Here is a 17,948-nt window from a genome sequence, read left to right on the forward strand (position 1 = left end):
TAATAAATGCTGGAGAGAGTGTGGGGAAAAAGGAACCCTCCTACACTGTTGGTGAGACTGTAAACTGGTGCAGCCCCTATGGTAAACAGTATGGAGTTCCTTAAGAACCTGAAAATAGAGTTACCATATGATCCAGCAATCCCACTCCTGGGTGTATATCTGGAGAAAACTCTAATTCGAAAAGACAAATGCATTCCAGTGTTGATAGCAGCACTATGTACAATAGCGAAGACATGGAAGCAACCTAAATGTCCATCGACAGATGAATGGATAAAGAAGGTGTGGTATGTATACATAATGGAATATTACTCATCCATAAAAAAGGATGAAATAATGCCGTTTGCCACATGGACCTAGAGATCATCATACTAAGTGAAGTAAGTCAGACAGGGAAAGACAAATATCATATGATATCACTTAGATGTGGAATCTAAAAAATACAAATGAACTTATTTACAAAACAGAAACAGATTCACAGACATAGAAAACAAACTTATGGTTACCAAAGGGAAAAGGGGGCAGAGAGGGATAAATTAGGACTTTGGGATTAGCAGATATAAACTACTATACATAAAATAGGTAGACAACAAGGTCCTACTATATTGCACAGGAAAGTATATTCAATATTGTGTAATAAACTATAATGGAAAAGAATATGAAAAAGAATATATATATTCACATATACATATATGTAACTGAATCACTTTGTTGTAGACCCAAAACTAACACAACATTGTAAATCAACTATACTTCAATTAAAAAATTAAACTTACATTAATGGAAATCAAAATAAGAGAGAGTAAAAAAAATTCACATATTATTCCACTGCGTTGTCTCAGACTTTACAGAATCATCTAATTTAATTCTGAGAGCTGTCCTATAAGGAAAGTATGAGAATCCCCATTTTATATTTAAGAAAACACAAAGAACTTAAATAACATGTCAGAAAACAACAGCTTGCAAATATGGAGCCAGAATTCAAACTAAAGCCCCTCTTGTTGCCAAGTGTATGTACTTTAAACTCTATGCTACTGATTCTCTGTATTTCCACATGTGTTTCATATCATTTTATATATACACAGACCATATATAACTTCATATCTGCATTCCTCCCCCCCCCCTTACATTATAATTTAATCACTCCTGGTAAGGTTTCCATAATTATTATTTTGGTGTTATATAATGTTACTTACTCTGAAGGTGTAATTTATTTAATCATGCTTTTACAAATGGATATTTGGGTTATTTCTGTTGTTTTAATATTATAAACAATGCTGCAATGAACATAGTGATATCAATTACTTTTTTTTACTTGACAATTTCCTTTGAATGTATTCCCCCAAATGGAAACATTTATTTGGTTATGTTTTATGACTTATGTTATTAATTACTTTTCAAAAGTTTCTACCATTTTATTGCTTCTAAAAACATACGTATATGTGCCAGTTTCACCACAATCTTATAAGCCCTGCTATTATAATTTAAAAAAAATTGATAATACGTACAAAATGATGCCTCAGATTTATGAATATCTCTTTATTTATGAGAATGACCTTTTTTTTTCTATATGCTTATTTGCTAATTGTATTTTTTTGTTTAAACTATTCAAGCTTTTCCTTTACCATTTATCTTCCACTGGTTTAGAGAGTACCAACATTTCTTGGGTAAAGATCAATGATGCTTACTAAGCAAGATTAATGAGTAACTGGAATCACTGATAGCTTCCTCACCAATAACCTGGCCCATATAATGAAAACAAAGAAATATTCAGTAATCTCATTTACCACTACCTTAAACTAATTACTTTAATATTCTGCCCCAAATTCCAAAAATGTCCCTTTAAAAGTTTAGTGACACCTAGATTAAGTGCAAAAGGTACCATGAAGTGCTCATAGAAATTGACTCCTTTTGTGTTCCTCACACAAAGTCAGCCAGTTTCTCCTAGCATGTAAATCTGGAAGAAACAGAGCTTTTTTACAACATGTAATTACCCTTTTACTCTACTAAGACATATATGGTGAATTACCTGACATTTAAGACCTACAGATGCAAGGGAATTTTTGTTATACCCTGATAGTAACATTTAAGTAGTAATTGCAGTCAGTATTAGAAGCTACCTGAGAGTGATAGTAAGTGGTATTTAAAAAAAAAATCAAATATCTTCCCCTTGGGACCAAGTAGGTTTCATCCTTTCTGTATCATTGGCTACATACATGGCATGCTGCTAGTTCTACCATGACTAAGAAATTATAGGTGACAACTGCCTGGCTCTCTCACCTCTTGAGGTAGAGAGGCCAGCCAGATGGAATTCTGAGAAGTGTAGTGGAAAGAACCAAGGAAGGAAAGCACAGCTAAAACTTAAAGCTTTCAAAAGCTAAAAGAATTGTTGTAAAGCCAAACCAGCTTTACAGCAAATGTTAAAGGAACTTCTCTGGGCAAGAAAGAAAAGGCCACAACTAGAAACAAGAAAAGTACAGAAGGAAAGAGCTCACTGGTAAAGGCAAACGTACAGTAAACGTAGGAAATCATCCACACACAAAGCTAGTAGGGAGGTTAAAAGAGAAAAGTAGTACAGTCATCTGTATCCACAATAAGTGGTTAAAGGATACACAAAACAATTAGATGTAAAGTATGGTATCAAAAACAGTGTGAGGGGAGGAGAGTACAAATCAAGGGTGTTTAAAATGCATTTGAAATGAAGAGATCAGCAATTGAAAACAGCCGCATATATATACAGACCACTATAAAAAAAACCAAACTCATGGTAATGGCAAACCAGAAATCTATGATAGATACAAACAAAAAAGAAAAAGGAATCCAAGGATAACACTAAAGATAGTCATCAAACCATAAAATAAGAGAACAAAAGAAAAAAAAAAGATGTACAAAAAGAAATACAAAAGAATTAATAAAATGGCAATAAGAACATACATATTAGTGATTACCTTAAATGTAAATAGACTAAATGTTCCAACCAAAAGACACAGACTGGCCGAATGGCTACAAAAACAAGACCTGTATATATGCCAAGGACAAGAGATTCACTTTATTTATTTATTTAGAGATTCACCTTAGATCTAGAGAGACATACAGACTGAAAGTGAGGGGATGGAAAAAGATATTCCATGCAAATGGAAATAAAGCTGGAGTAGCAATACTTTTATATCAGACAAAATAAACTTTAAAGACTGTTACAAGAGACAAAGAAGGACACTACATAATGATCAAGGGATCAATCCAAGAAGATATAACAATTGAAAATATGTGCACCCAACACAGGAGCACCTCAACACATAAGGCAAATGCTAACATCTATAAAAGAGAAAATTGACAGTAACACAATAATAGTGGGGGACTTTAACACCCCACTTACATCAATGGATGGATCATTCAGATAGAAAATCAATAAGAAAACATAGGCCTTAACTAACACTAGACTATGAGGACTTAATTGATATTTATAGAGCATTCAACCTGAAAGCAGCTGAATACACATTCTTTTCAAGTGCACATGGAATATTCTCCAGGATAGATCACATGCTAGACCACAAAAAAGGCTCAATAAATTTAAGAAAACTGAAATCATGTCAAGCATCTTTTCCAACCACATGCTATGAGACGAGAAATCAACTACAAGAAAAAAACTGCAAAAAACACAAACACATGGAGGCTAAACAATATGTTACTAAACAACCAATGGATCACTGAAGAAATCAAAGAGGAAATAAAAAAACATGTAGAGACAAATGACAACAAAAACACTGTGATCCAAAACCTATGGACATAGCAAAACCAGTTCTAAGAGGGATGTTTAGAGCAATACAAGCTTACCTCAGGAAACAATAAAAATCTCAAAGAGCTTAACTTTACACCTAAAGCAACTACAGAAAGAAGAAGAAACAAAATCCCAAGTTAGTAGAAGGAAAGAAATCATAAAGATCAGAGCAGAAAGAAATGAAATAGAAACAAGAGCAAAGATCAATAAAACTAAAAGCTGGTTCTTTGAGAAGATAAAATTGATAAACCATTAGCCAGACTCATCAAGAAAAAGAGGGAGAGGACTCAAATCAATAAAATTAGAAATGAAAAAGAAGTTACAACAGATGCTGAAGAAGTACAAAGCATCTTAAGAGACTACTACCAGCAACTCTATGCCAATAAAATGGACAACCTGGAAGAAATGGACAAATTCTTAGAAAGGTATAACCTTCCAAGATTGAACCAGGAAGAAATAGAAAATATGAACAAACCAATCACAAGTAATGAAATTGAAACTGTGATTAAAAATCTTCCAACAAACAAAAGTCCAGGACCAGATGGCTTCACAGGTGAATTCTATCAAACATTTAGAAGAGAGTTACCACCCATCCTTCTCAAACTCTTCCAAACAACTGCAGAGGAAGGAACACTCCCAAACTCATTCTATGAGGCCACCATCACCCTGACACCAAAGCCAGACAAAGAAACTACAAAAAAAAGAAAATTACAGACCAATATCACTGATGAATATAGATGCAAAAATCCTCAACAAAATACTAGCAAACAGAATCCAACAATACATTAAAAGGATCATGCACCATGTTCAAGTGGGATTTATCCCAGGGATGCAAGGATTCTTCAATATATGCAAATCAATAAATGTGATATACCAGATTAACGAACTGAAGAATAAAAACCATATGATCATCTCAATAGATGCAGAAAAAGCTTTTGACAAAATTCAACACCGATTTATGATAAAAACTCTCCAGAACGTGGGCATAGAGGGAACCTACCTCAACATAATAAAGGCCATATATGACAAACCCACAGCAAACATCCTTCTCAATGGTGAAAAACTGATAGTATTTCCTCTAAGATTAGGAATAAAACAAGGATGTCCACTCTCGCCACTATTATTCAACATAGTTTTGGAAGTCTTAGCCACGGCAATCAGAGAAGAAAAAGAAATAAAAGGAATACAAATTGGAAAAGAAGAAGTAAAATTGTCACTGTTTGCAGATGACATGATACTATACATAGAGAATCCTAAAGATGCCACCAGAAAACTACTAGAGCTAATCAATGAATTTGGTAAAGCTGCAGGATACAAAATTAATGCACAGAAATCTCTTGCATTCCTATATACTAATGATGAAAAATCTGAAAGAGAAATTAAGGAAACACTCCCATTTATCACTGTAACAGAGAGAATAAAATACCTAGGAATAAACCTACCTAGGGAGACAAAAGACCTGTATGCAGAAAACTATAAGACACTGATGAAAGAAATTAAAGATGATACAGATGGAGAGAGGTACCATGTTCTTGGATTGGAAGAATCAATATTGTGAAAATGACTACACTACTCAAAGCAATCTAAAGATTCATTGCAATCCCTATCAAATTACCAATGGCATTTTTTTTACAGAACTAGAACAAAAAAATCTTAAAATTTGTATGGAGACACAAAAGACCCCGAATAGCCAAAGCAGTCTTGAGGGAAAAAAACGGAGCTGGAGGAATCAGACTCCCTGACTTCAGACTATATTACAAAGCTCCAGTAATCAAGACAATATGGTACTGGCACAGAAACAGAAATATAGATCAATGGAACTGGATAGGAAGCACAGAGATAAACCCATGCACCTATGGTCAGCTAATCTATGACAAAGGAGGCAAGGATATACAATGGAGAAAAGACAGTCTCTTCAATAAGTGTTGCTGGGAAAACTGGACAGTTACATGTAAAAGAATGAATTTAGAACACTCCCTAACACCACACACAAAAATAAACTCAAGGGCCTCCCTGGTGGCGCAGTGGTTGGGAGTCCGCCTGCCGATGCAGGGGATACGGGTTCGTGCCCCGGTCTGGGAGGATCCCATGTGCCGCGGAGCGGCTGGGCCCGTGGGCCATGGCCGCTGGGCCTGCGCGTCCGGAGCCTGTGCTCCGCGACGGGAGAGGCCACAGCAGTGAGAGGCCCGCATACCGCAAAAAGAAAAAAAAAAAAAAATAAAAAAATAAAATAAACTCAAAATGGATTAGTGTAAGACTGGACAGTATAAAACTCTTAGAGGAAAGCATAGGAAGAACACTCTTTGACATAAATCATAGCAAGATCTTTTTTGATCCACCTCCTAGAATAATGGAAATAAAAACAAAAATAAACAAATGGGACCTAATGAAACTTAAGAGCTTTTGCAAAGCAAAGGAAACCACAAACAAGACAAAAAGACAACCCTCAGAATAGGAGAAAATATTTGCAAATGAACCAACGGACAAAGATTAATCTCCAAAATATATAAACAGCTCATGCAGCTCCGCCTTAAAGAAACAAACAACCCAATCAAAAAATGGGCAGAAGACCTAAATAGACATTTCTCCAAAGACATACAGATGGCCAAGAAGCACATGAAAAGCTGCTCAACATCACTAATGATTAGAGAAATGCAAATCAAAACTACAATGAGGTATCACCTCACACCAGGTAGAATGGGCGTCATCAGAAAATCTACAAACAACAAGTGCTGGAAAGGGTGCAGAGAAAAGGATCCCTCTTGCACTGTTGGTGGGAATGTAAATTGATACAGCCACTATGGAGAACAGTATGGAGGTTCCTTAGAAAACTAAAAATAGAATTACCATATGATCCAGCAATCCCACTACTGGGCATATACCCAGAGAAAACCATAAATCAAAAAGATACATGCACCCCAGTATTCATTGCAGCACTATTTACAATAGCCAGGTCATGGAAGCAACCTAAATGCCTATCAACAGACGAATGGATAAAGAAGATGTGGTACATATACACATTGGAATATTACTCAGCCATAAAAGGGAATGAAATTGGGTCATTTGTAGAGACGTGGATGGATCTAGAGACTGTCACACAGAGTGAAGTAAGTCAGAAAGAGAAAAACAAATATCGTATATTAATGCATATATGTGGAACCTAAGAAAATGGTACAGATGAACTGGTTTGCAGGGCAGAAATAGAGACACAGATATAGAAAACAAACGTATGGACACCAAGGGGGGAAAGTAGCGGGGGGTGGTGATGGGATGAATTGGGAGGTTGGGATTGACATATATATACTAATATGTATAAAATGGATAACTAATAAGAATCTGCTGTATAAAAAATAAAATTCTAAAATTAAAAAAATAAATAGACTAAAAAATAATTAGAAAAGATCAATGAGAGTAAAAGCTGATTCTTTGAAAACGTAAATGAAATTGATAAACCTTTAGCCAGACTCATCAAGAAAAAAGGGGAGAGGGTCCAAGTCAATAAAATCAGAAATGAAAAAGGAGAAATTACAAGTGACACCACAGAAATAAAAAGGATCATAGGAGACTACTACAAGCAACTATACACCAATAATATGGACAACCTAGAAGAAATGAAGAAATTCTTAGAAAGGTACCATCTTTCAAGACTGAACTAGGAGGAAACAGAAAATATGAACAGACCAATTACCAGAAATGATATTGAATCAATAATTTAAAAGTTCCCAACACACAAAAGTCCAGAACCAGAAGGCTTCACAGGTCAATTCTATCAAACATTTAGAGAAGAGTTAACACATCCTTCTGAAACTCTTCCAAAAAATTGCAGAGGAATGAATACTCCCAAACTCATTCTACAAGGTCACTGTCACCCTGATACCAAAACCAGAAAAGATACCACAAAAGAAAATTACAGGCCAATATCACTGATGAACATAGATGCAGAAATCGTCGACAAAATACTAGCAAACTGAATCCAACAATACACTAAAAGGAGCATACACCATGACCAAGTGGGATTTATCCTAGGGATGCAAGGATAATTCAATATCCTCAAATCAGTCAGTGTGATACACCACATTAACAAATTAAAGAATAAAAACAATATGGTCATCTCAATAGATGCAGAAAAAGCTTTGGACAAAATTCAACACCAATTTATGATAAAAACTCTTCAAAAAGTGGGTATAAATGGACCATACCTCAACATAATAAAGGCTATATATGACAGACCCACAGCTAACATCATAATGGTGAAAAGGTGAAATGATTCTATAAAAATATATTTAAAAAAACATTCAAAAAAATGGGCAGAAGATCTAAATAGACATTTCTCCAAAGAAGACACATAGACATCCAACAGGCACATGAAAAGATGCTCAACATGGCTAATTATTACAGAAATGCAAATCAAAACTACAGTGAGGTACCAACCTCACATTGGTCATGAAAAAGTCTATAAACAATAAATGCTGGAGAGGGTGTGGAGAAAAGGGAACTCTCCTACACTGTTGGTGATAATATAAACTGGTGCATCCACTATGGAAAACAGTATGGAGGTTCCTTAAAAAACTAAAAATAGAGTTGCCATATGACCCATCAATCCCACTCCTGGTCCTATATCTGGAAAAGTCAAAACTCTAATTGGAAAAGATACACGCACCCCAGTGTTCACAGCAGCACTATTTACAATAGCCAAGACATGGAAGCAACCTAAATGTCCATCGACAGATGAATGGATAAAGTAGATGTGGTATGTATACATAATGGAATATTACTCATCCATAGAAAAGGATGAAATATGTCATTTGCAGCAACAAGGATGGACCTAGAGATTTTCATGCTAAGTGAAGTAAGTTGGACAGAGAAAGACAAATATGTGATAACACTTAGATGTGGAATCTAAAAAATGATACAAATGAACTTATTTACAAAACAGAAACAGATTCACAGACATAGAAAACAAACATGGTTACCAAAGGGAAAACGGGGTGGAGAGGGATAAATTGGAAGTTTCGGATAGGCAGATATAAACTACTATACATAAAATAGATAAACAACAAGGTCCTACTGTATTGCACAGGGAAGTATATTCAATATTGTGTAATAAACTATAATGGAAAAGAGTATGAAAAAGTGTATTTATATATATACGTATATATATATACACACACACACACATATATATGTAACTGAATTACGCTGTTGTAGACCCAAAACTAACACAACATTGTAAATCAACTATACTTCAATTAAAAATAGTATATAATATATATATTTTTAAATTAAAACAAAACACAACAAAAAAACCCTTAAAGCTTTCAGCATTGGAGGGCTAAGTGCTTGGAATGTTCTTTGTCTGAAAAAAAACACAAACCTACCCACAAATGGCCATTCTCCTCATTGTATCTATCATTTTTCTATACAGTGTCAAACACCTCTTCTGTGACGCTTTCTATGATATGCCTACCTACCTCCCCAGTGCAGCTGCCATGCTCTCTGTGCCCCACCCAAGCTTCCCACACATCCAGAATATCACCCATGGCTGAGAATCACCACCACTTATTACACATGCCTGTTTTTCCTATTATATTGTGTGTGCTTTCAGAGCAAGGAGTAGGGCTTATTCATCTGTACATTCTCAGCCCAGGGCTGGCCCATAGAAGATTCTTCATAAATATCTTTTTGAATGAAGACTACCAAGGATTGAGTTCCATCTATCTGTAAGGCTGATGCTTTATCTCCTTTGAACTATCTAACAACATTGAGAACTAGATATTCTGCCCATTTTTGAGAGAAAGTAAATCAAGTCTCAAGGTCACACAGGTAGTAGGTAGCAAAAGTAGAAAACAGGTTTGTCAGCTCCATAGTGCTCCATAGTCTCCTCTAAGACAAACTATGTTACCTTTCAGAAAAGTGAAATCAAAGCTCTGTGATTAGTCCCTGCAGATGACCCAACACATTGTGTTAGGAACCATTATACTAAACTCATACTAAAGATCATTGATAGTATATTTTTGCATAAAATACTACCCATTATTTTCACCATGTATACCCAACTTGCATGCCAGTGGCTTTCGAAGGTCATTTTAAAGATGAAGATCATTTAACAGAGGGACTTCCCTGCCCTATCCACACCACCTCATTAGTGAGCCCAGGACATTTATGAGGATTTAAGTGATAACACATGGTGGGTGAGTAGGGTGAGAATGAGGAAGGCTTAATATCATGTCACAGCACTGATGCTGGGGGAAGAAGTCCCTGTCACCTGGTAGGAAACCTGTGGCTTGACTGAGGTGCCAAATAAGGGGACTGTGAGGTAAATCTTACCAAAACTTTTTAAGACTCAGAAAAAGATAACAGTTCTATTGCCTTTCTAAATCATGCTGTCATTGAATAAAATTGAGCCAGAAAATAGTAGGGTCTCTTTTCTGAGAACTGTATGATTTTCCAGTGAAAGACTCCTTAGCTGTTCCCTAAGAAAATGGCATTTGAATGGAGCTGAAAAATGCATTCCTATTGCTGCGTAAAATTAAAATCAATTTGAGCATCTGAATTGAAATTGTTTTGTAACACATGGAACACCTAGCTGGTGGTGATAAATGGCTTTTTAATTTTCTCCTCTGAAGCAATGAGAGGCAAGATAAGTGGTCTTTCCAAAATATTGTAATATTAAAACTATGTTATTTTAATGGAGAGCACAAAGTTTTTTGTGTCTTTAATTAACAAACTGGTAAACTTATTTAATGTGAGTTGTAAGGTCCCATCCATCATTTTCTGCTTTCTTAATATTATTTTCTTCTCTTTTTTTTAGTCTACTTTCCCTCCCTTCATTTACTTGCATTAAGTTGCCACTATTCTTAAAAATAAGAATATATCTTCTTGGTTATCCTACCACTGTCTCAAATGCAACATAATCAAAGCACCATCACCTTCCTCCATAAAGCTCGATTATTCCTCCTGTTGCTTCATTGATACTTAACATGAGGTGGTTTTATCATTATTTATGTGTTCTGTTTACATCTAACAAATGTTAATTGGGCACTTACTCCACACCAAGGATTGTGTTAGGTGCTTGGGATGATTTTTTGATTCCTTAATACTGTAGTCCTCAATAAATACTGATAAAGAAAGAAGATGGTGAAATCAAATAAACCACTTGGCTTCTTTTCATATGGATAACATTTTACAATACATCTCCAGGTATAGTTGATAGACAAACCATATAAGCTGGAACTGAACAGGTGTATAAGTATTTTAAATGTTGGAGAAGGGAAAGACTTTCTGAGAAGCAAGGAGAGCATGTTCAAGGTCATGGAGGGCCAAAAGTATGTGTTGTGCTCTGGGAACCTGGAGTGGTTTGGCTTAACCAGAGCAGAGTGGCCATGGATGAGGCCTGGAACCTGGCTGGGGGTGGATCATGAGGGGCAATGAGGTCTGGACTTTATTCTGATGGTAGTGGTAAGCTCTCCAAGGTTATTAAGCAGGGGTATGAAGGGGTCAGAGTAATATCTATGACTCAGAAGGGTAAGGTTGAAAACACTCTGAAAAGTGGAAGAAAGAGGAGGAAATCTACAGGTAGGGAGACTAAAGGGAAATCATCATAGTAGAGAAAACTAATAAATGCCTAAACTTTGATAATGGCAATTGGAATTAAAAAACGAGGATATCCAAGGATGAATAAGAGGAGGTTATAGAGAGGGCACATTGATCTCTAGAGTTGATCCTAGTGATCTGGATGGGCGGGCATTTCTTCTGAAAGTTAACATCTCCTAGAGAGAAGGGGCTTGTCCTTCCCAGGGTATAGGAGTAGTTGTGCCCTCTTCATGAACTTCCAAATGAACCTTCAAAAGTAGATTGACTTTGGTGTTAGAAGGAGGGTGGTGGTGAGAATGAATTGAGTTCTACCATTGATTGAGAGGAATGAGCACACTGTTAACAGAATCAAATAGTATTGTGTGTATAAGAAAGTACATGTGTGGATAGGAAAATATAATTGAGTTTGGTTTTGTACAAGATTAGCTTGATGTGCCTATTTACATGTGTGGGAGATAAGATTTGCAATGGAACAACCAAAATTACTGGAAAGTTCTTCCTTCTCTTGGTGTAACACCTACTTATCCATAATTGGCACTGAATTACTGAGATATTCCTTGCATCTTCTACTCCTTCAAATAAACATTTTTGGTTTTTTATGAGATGGTTTCAAGATTACTAGCCATCTTTGCCTGTATACTCTTAATTTTTCCTTCTGATTTCTACTTAAACTGCAGAACCTAGAAATGAATTCAGAGTTCCAGATGTGCTTAGGCCAGGGCTAAGTGCCACTAGATGCTGACTCTCCTCCACCTGGATTCCATACGCCTGCCAGAGCAGGCTAAGATACCATGGACTTTAAAAATTTGCTAAACTGAATGGAAAAAGGAATATAAGGCTTAGTTCCTATCTTCTAGGAGTTCACGTGTATTCTGGGACTGACAGTAACAGTACATAAAAATTAAAAAAAAATTAAAAGGCATGAAGAGGATAAAATCACATTCTACAAACAGTGGTGTAATTGTAGATACACTGATTCTCAAAAATTAACTTGCTGATAAAATTTTATAAATAAATAAACATGTAAACAAACATGAAACAAATTTGCTAAATTGTATTGATAAATTTAGGGTCAACTTCTCATATATTTGTAACACGATAGATTTGATTCAACATCAAATCTATCATGTACTTGTATATTGGGTTTTGGGAAACTCAATATAGTTTCCATCCCACCCTTGTCAAATTTAATGGTATTGATTGATTATGATATATTTTTATAGTTTGTTAAGCTAGCATGAGATGATCAATTTAACTCAGTTAATGTTTATTAAGCATCTAAGATGTGCCAGCCATTATAGGACTTCACTCTTTCATCTAGTTTCATATCATCTTTGAATATAAGATGACTTTTATATTTTCATGCAAACTATTAATTACAAATAGAGACAAGGACTGTGCATTGTGGCAAATCATCACAGGTCTTCCTCCAGCTTAATAGTTAGTCCACAAGTTTCATGTTTGAGCTCTTTTAATTAGCATCTTTCTGGAAATTAACCAGTCCTCAAGCTGACCAATGTCCATAGCAGGTGAAATGCTCATGACCCTTATATTTCCATTCCTTCCATGTACTTGTATTCCTACTAAGGATCAGTTGTAATTGTTCTCAAATCTGTTTATTCCTATTGTACTCATTTTTATATTCATGCAGTTTAATTAAATGTTACAAAAATAAAATACAAGTGGGTGAAAAAGAATTGTTTCTATCAAGAGTAAGTTTTATTTATCTAGAAAGACTTAATACTCACATGTAGTTAAAAAACTTTGCTGCCAAATTAGATGTGAGAGAAAAAACGGTAAAGGTCAGAAAATAATTATAAATTGAGAATTTTTCACATAGTTTACTTTTGATTCTCATGCTAATTTAAAGAAATCCAAACTGGAAGGCACGGATGATAGATTAAGGTATGTAAGAAAAATAAAGTAGGACTTCATAAAAAAAATGGGTCTCAGGTTTCAGGTCTTTTGAATCAATTTGGTGTGCCGAACATTTTAAAGCAATTAACAGACAATTCAGATGTTGGGAAGTAACATCATAAAAACTCTGGCCAGAGACTGACAATGCTAAAGAAAATCTTGACCCTCACATATAAAAAAATGATGAAGAACAAAATTTGTTAACTCATCTCAGACAAATCAAAAGTTCTGATAATTTATAGCAAAACAATGTATGACATTGGATTAATGACGATGATTTGTTGAAAATTCAAATTGTGGACAAAAAGAAATCATGCATTCCAGGACAAACAGATGGATCTAAATATGAAGAAAAATACTGGATTAAGTTCAGGGCCCTAAATTGCTCATGCCATAGCCAGAGAAGCTAGAAATGTGGTTTTACTTTATGCTGAATAGATTCAATCAACAGTCAGTAATAACATGGTGACTCAGAAAAATTGGAGGGGCCTTATTGGAGATATTCCATTTCTTTTTTTAAATACCGTCAAACCACTGGTTTTATTTTGCCACCATACAGTTATATTTTTAAAAGTTAAGGTGAAATAATTCATGCATGCAAGTATTTTTTTCCCCTAAATGATGACTATTGTATTCAATATTTTGACTAACAAATAAAAAACTGGTTCTGGTTTTGTGGGTTACAAGAAGTTCTACTGTATGAATGTCTAGCAGATTATCACCCAGATATTTGTTCTCTCCTTATCCTTAAAGAGTATCACGGGAGACCTTAGAGTCTTCTTAAAAGAGGAGACATAGACTACATTTCATGGTCAGAATGTGGTTAAGGTGAAATTAGAACACAGAGTCAACTCCTAGCCCATGGTTTTCTCTGTCCTGTGCCACTGGGATTTCTTCATATTCTTCTCTGTGGCAACAGTTCAGTGATGAACATGGTAGCCAAAATATTGGCCATTAAAAAAAAATCCTGCTCATCACTGTTAAGTAGCTGGAAGACTCTGAAGGTGCACTTCAAATGCTGATTCAATCTCCATGACAAATTCTTTGCTTAAAGCAAGAATGAGAAATCCCAGTATTTTGCCCTCTGGACTGAACCAAATGGTGTATGACTGGTCTTAAAACCTGAAACATCAGGAGCAAAATGTAGTGTTTTAATACAGCAGGCATATTCCTGCCTTTATTCATTTTTTTTAGATGGCTGACTGACAATACATCACTTTGCTTTTGTAGTATACAAGCTGCATCTCAGGAGGTAATGTATGAACATGTATCTAAAAGCTCCTTTCCATGCAGGTTATTTTTCACAAGGAAAGTGAAACATTGAATTTACAATAGCTTAAATCAAGTGTCAGATAGCTCCATGAATGCAGCTACTTCAAAAAGGAAAACTGAGTTTAGTTAGGAATTTTACATAAAATATTGATGAATACTACAGAATGCACCAACAATTAGAGAGTTAGAAATGGGAAGGTTTTTGTATACCAGTTGGGATTTTAGGCATTTAATTAATACGACCCTGGATATCCCTTTATTTCACACAGGAAGCAAATTTTTCAGGATAACACTGTCTGGTTTTTAGTCTTTGACAATATCTGGGAAGGAAAGTTGTGTGAAAAAAACGGCAGAATTCTAGAAGTGAGAAATGTGGGTTCTCTTACGAGCTCAATAGCCTTAGATAGGTCACTTCACTTGCCTTGTTTTGATTTTTACTTCAATTTGAATAGGGAACAATTGTTCCTGCCTTCCCCATCTACTTTAGTGGGTATAGATGGGAAACAGTGCTGTGATGGGAAAGGAGCATGGGCTTGGGAGTCAATGGCCTTGGGTTAGGGATTTCTTACTCTTCTTAATTAGGTACTCGTGAACCTCAGAATGAACACTCTCATCTCCAATCCTGTCATCAGTATAATGTAGATAATAGTGCCTTCTCACAGACTGTTCTGAGGGGGAAAATAAAGCTATGTATGAGAAAGAAATTTTGTAAAGTGTGAAGTATGGGAAATAGTAAGTGGAAATTACTTTCTAGGGAGGTAGTGCAATTTGGTCATAAGATGTCTGAACATAGAGACTTGAACCTGAACTAACCACTGGGTACAAGGAAGGAAAATAGGGCTTGAGCTAAGAAACATCAGGAAATGGAATTACAGGATTTGGCAATTGCATGTGGTGGGTGAGTGAGGAGTCCATGTTTCTGGTTGAAGGGATTGGGTCAATGCTGGTACTTCATACTGAGAAAAGAGTGTGAGAATAATAATAGATTTGGGGAGAATATAATTAGTTTGATATACATGGTGAGTTTGGGGAACCCTTATGACATTAAGGTACAGATATCTCATAAGATAGATTTTGTAGCCTGATCTCAATAGACTATTCTGGTATAAAAAATCCATTTTGGAGTCAACATAGTATATATAAGTGCATTGGAAAGCATGAGTATTCCTAAAGCGATTGTGATGAAAAGAACTGAAAGCTGAGATGGAGACCTGGAGATAACCAACATTATAAGATGTGTAGAAGAAGGTAAACCTAGAAAAAAGAATAAGAAAAAAATGAGTGGAGAAATAGGAGGAAAACCAAGAGAATATGAGGTAATGTCAGCTAACAATGGGAGCAGAGAGATAGTTTCAAGAAAGAGAGTTTGGTCAACAATTTCCAAAGACTTCAGAGAGTTTACAACAGAGGGAAAACTGGTCATTGGAGTTTGAACTCAATATTCTGTAGGCAAAGAGGAGGTCATGAACAATTTTAAGCAATATTAAAACACAGCCACTTCTGCAGTTTAGAGAGAGCCTTCTATGATCCCCAGCTACATAAAACAGCTAGAGAAGAGAGAGAGAAAGCCAAGAAGCTGTAAGAGGAAGCTTGTCTTAAGAAAACTAGGTATGAATACCAAAGCTTTCTGTCATAGCATTACCAGGGACCAGTCCTCAGAAACCCTTTCTGTAGAGCAAATGGAATAATCACCTTTCCCCTGGCAAACCAGTGTAGGCACCAAGGCAACGAATGGAAACTCTTGCCTCCTATCATACTGTTGTGTTCTATTTTCAATGAAGAATTGTTCTTATTCTATCATTTATTTTCTATATTGATTTTCATGCAGACAGCTGGAACATCCAAATAAACATGGGCCACTTGGTTGGTAGAAAATATTAGTTTGTATGTATTAGTGTTGTGGAAAAGCTCCACATGTTTAGTGAAAGGGAAATTGTTTTACTTGACATCAGTAGTCTGAATCTTCCACACAATGGTTACCGTAGAGAAGTCATCACCATCACTGCACTAACAAGTGACATGCATAAAAGGCCAGTTGTTCGTTTCCCTCCGCTCTTCACTATTCACACCCCCAAAGTAGGAATTGTTTCCTTCTCTGGTATTTTCCCTTGGTTGAATATGTTCAAGGTAGCCATGAGGTTATTTGTTCAGCTAACCTTCTACATATTACCAGAATTCTAGTATTGAAGAGATGAAAATTGGGACATAAAACCCAACATGATGAAGTACAATGCTTTCTAAATCTCTTAATGTAGATTTTTAATTCAGTCCAGTGAAGTGAAACCAGACCCCAGCAGCAAACCCTTTCTTTTTAAATAAATTCTTGGTTTCCTTGGGGATTAATTTTCCAACACAAAGCAACTCTTTTAAAAAAGTTTTTGGGGCTATGAACAGCTTGATAATATTTAGTATTCATAGCCATTTGACAATCAACATAAGAAAAATATCAAATGTAAAATACCAATGTTAGGAAAGTATCAAAACACTAAAATGCTTTGTCTTTGTATCCTAACAACAAGCTTGCAAATAAAGAAGACTGAATTTCCTCATTAATGAAAAATGATTACCCCTTAGCAACTAAATCAGGTGTAAGTTACAACTCCATGAAGATGCAAGTGAAAGGATTTGAAAGGGCATAAGGGTAAAAACTGTGAATCTATGATAGCTTTCTTTTTCACATTTCTTAAGATTTACAACAAATTTTAAAAATCATCTCTTTTTAAGATGCCAAAAATTTTAGTATAGTTCATTAACATATTAGGAGGCTCAGACATCGTCTCTCCATACTTTGATTTCCCAGTCGCCTTATCTGCCAGTACTCAGTCATTAACACCCACAATATGCAACGTACTGTGGCTGATGTAATGAAGAAAACAATAAAGGCTAAAACAAGGGCTATGATCTTCAAGCATTTACAATGTAATTCGGGAGAAAGGACCTCCATGCACTCACTTGATCATTCCAATTCATTCCCTTTCATTCTTCCTTTTGGTAAACAACAGCATTGCCGGTTGTTAAGTCCAAAAATCTAGGCATTTTCACTGATTCTTCACTTCCCATCTTATTCCACCAACAATTTATTAACAAGCTCTTTTGCTTCTCCAGTGCTACCACCCTAATGGAGAAACACCTTTCTTGGTACACTTTCACAGCAGCCTCCCAACTAGTTTTCTTCCTGTCCTTCTAGTCACTTCTCACAATGGCCTGAGAACAGCTTGTTTTAAAGCGTGAAATCAGATCATCTTGTCCTCTGCTTTCAGAAAACTTTGCAAAGGCTTCCCATCACAGTTAGAATAAAATTCACAGTCACTTCCAGGGCTGTAATATCCTGTGGTCACTGTCTACCTTTTGGTGTCCATGGCTCACCACTCTGACAATCACTCCCCAAGAC

At 35.7% G+C, this 17,948-nt stretch overlaps 1 protein-coding gene across 6 annotated transcripts in view; it reads right to left on the minus strand.

The window, feature by feature from the left end:
* The window catches only part of DLG2 (discs large MAGUK scaffold protein 2), a 1,231,136-nt gene that overhangs the window by 435,524 nt on the left and 777,664 nt on the right, over nucleotides 1-17,948 (minus strand). The gene's annotated exons all lie outside the window — the stretch shown is intronic.

Source organism: Mesoplodon bidens (assembly GCF_964165515.1).
Source record: "Mesoplodon bidens genome assembly, chromosome: 7".
NCBI lineage: Eukaryota > Metazoa > Chordata > Mammalia > Artiodactyla > Ziphiidae > Mesoplodon > Mesoplodon bidens.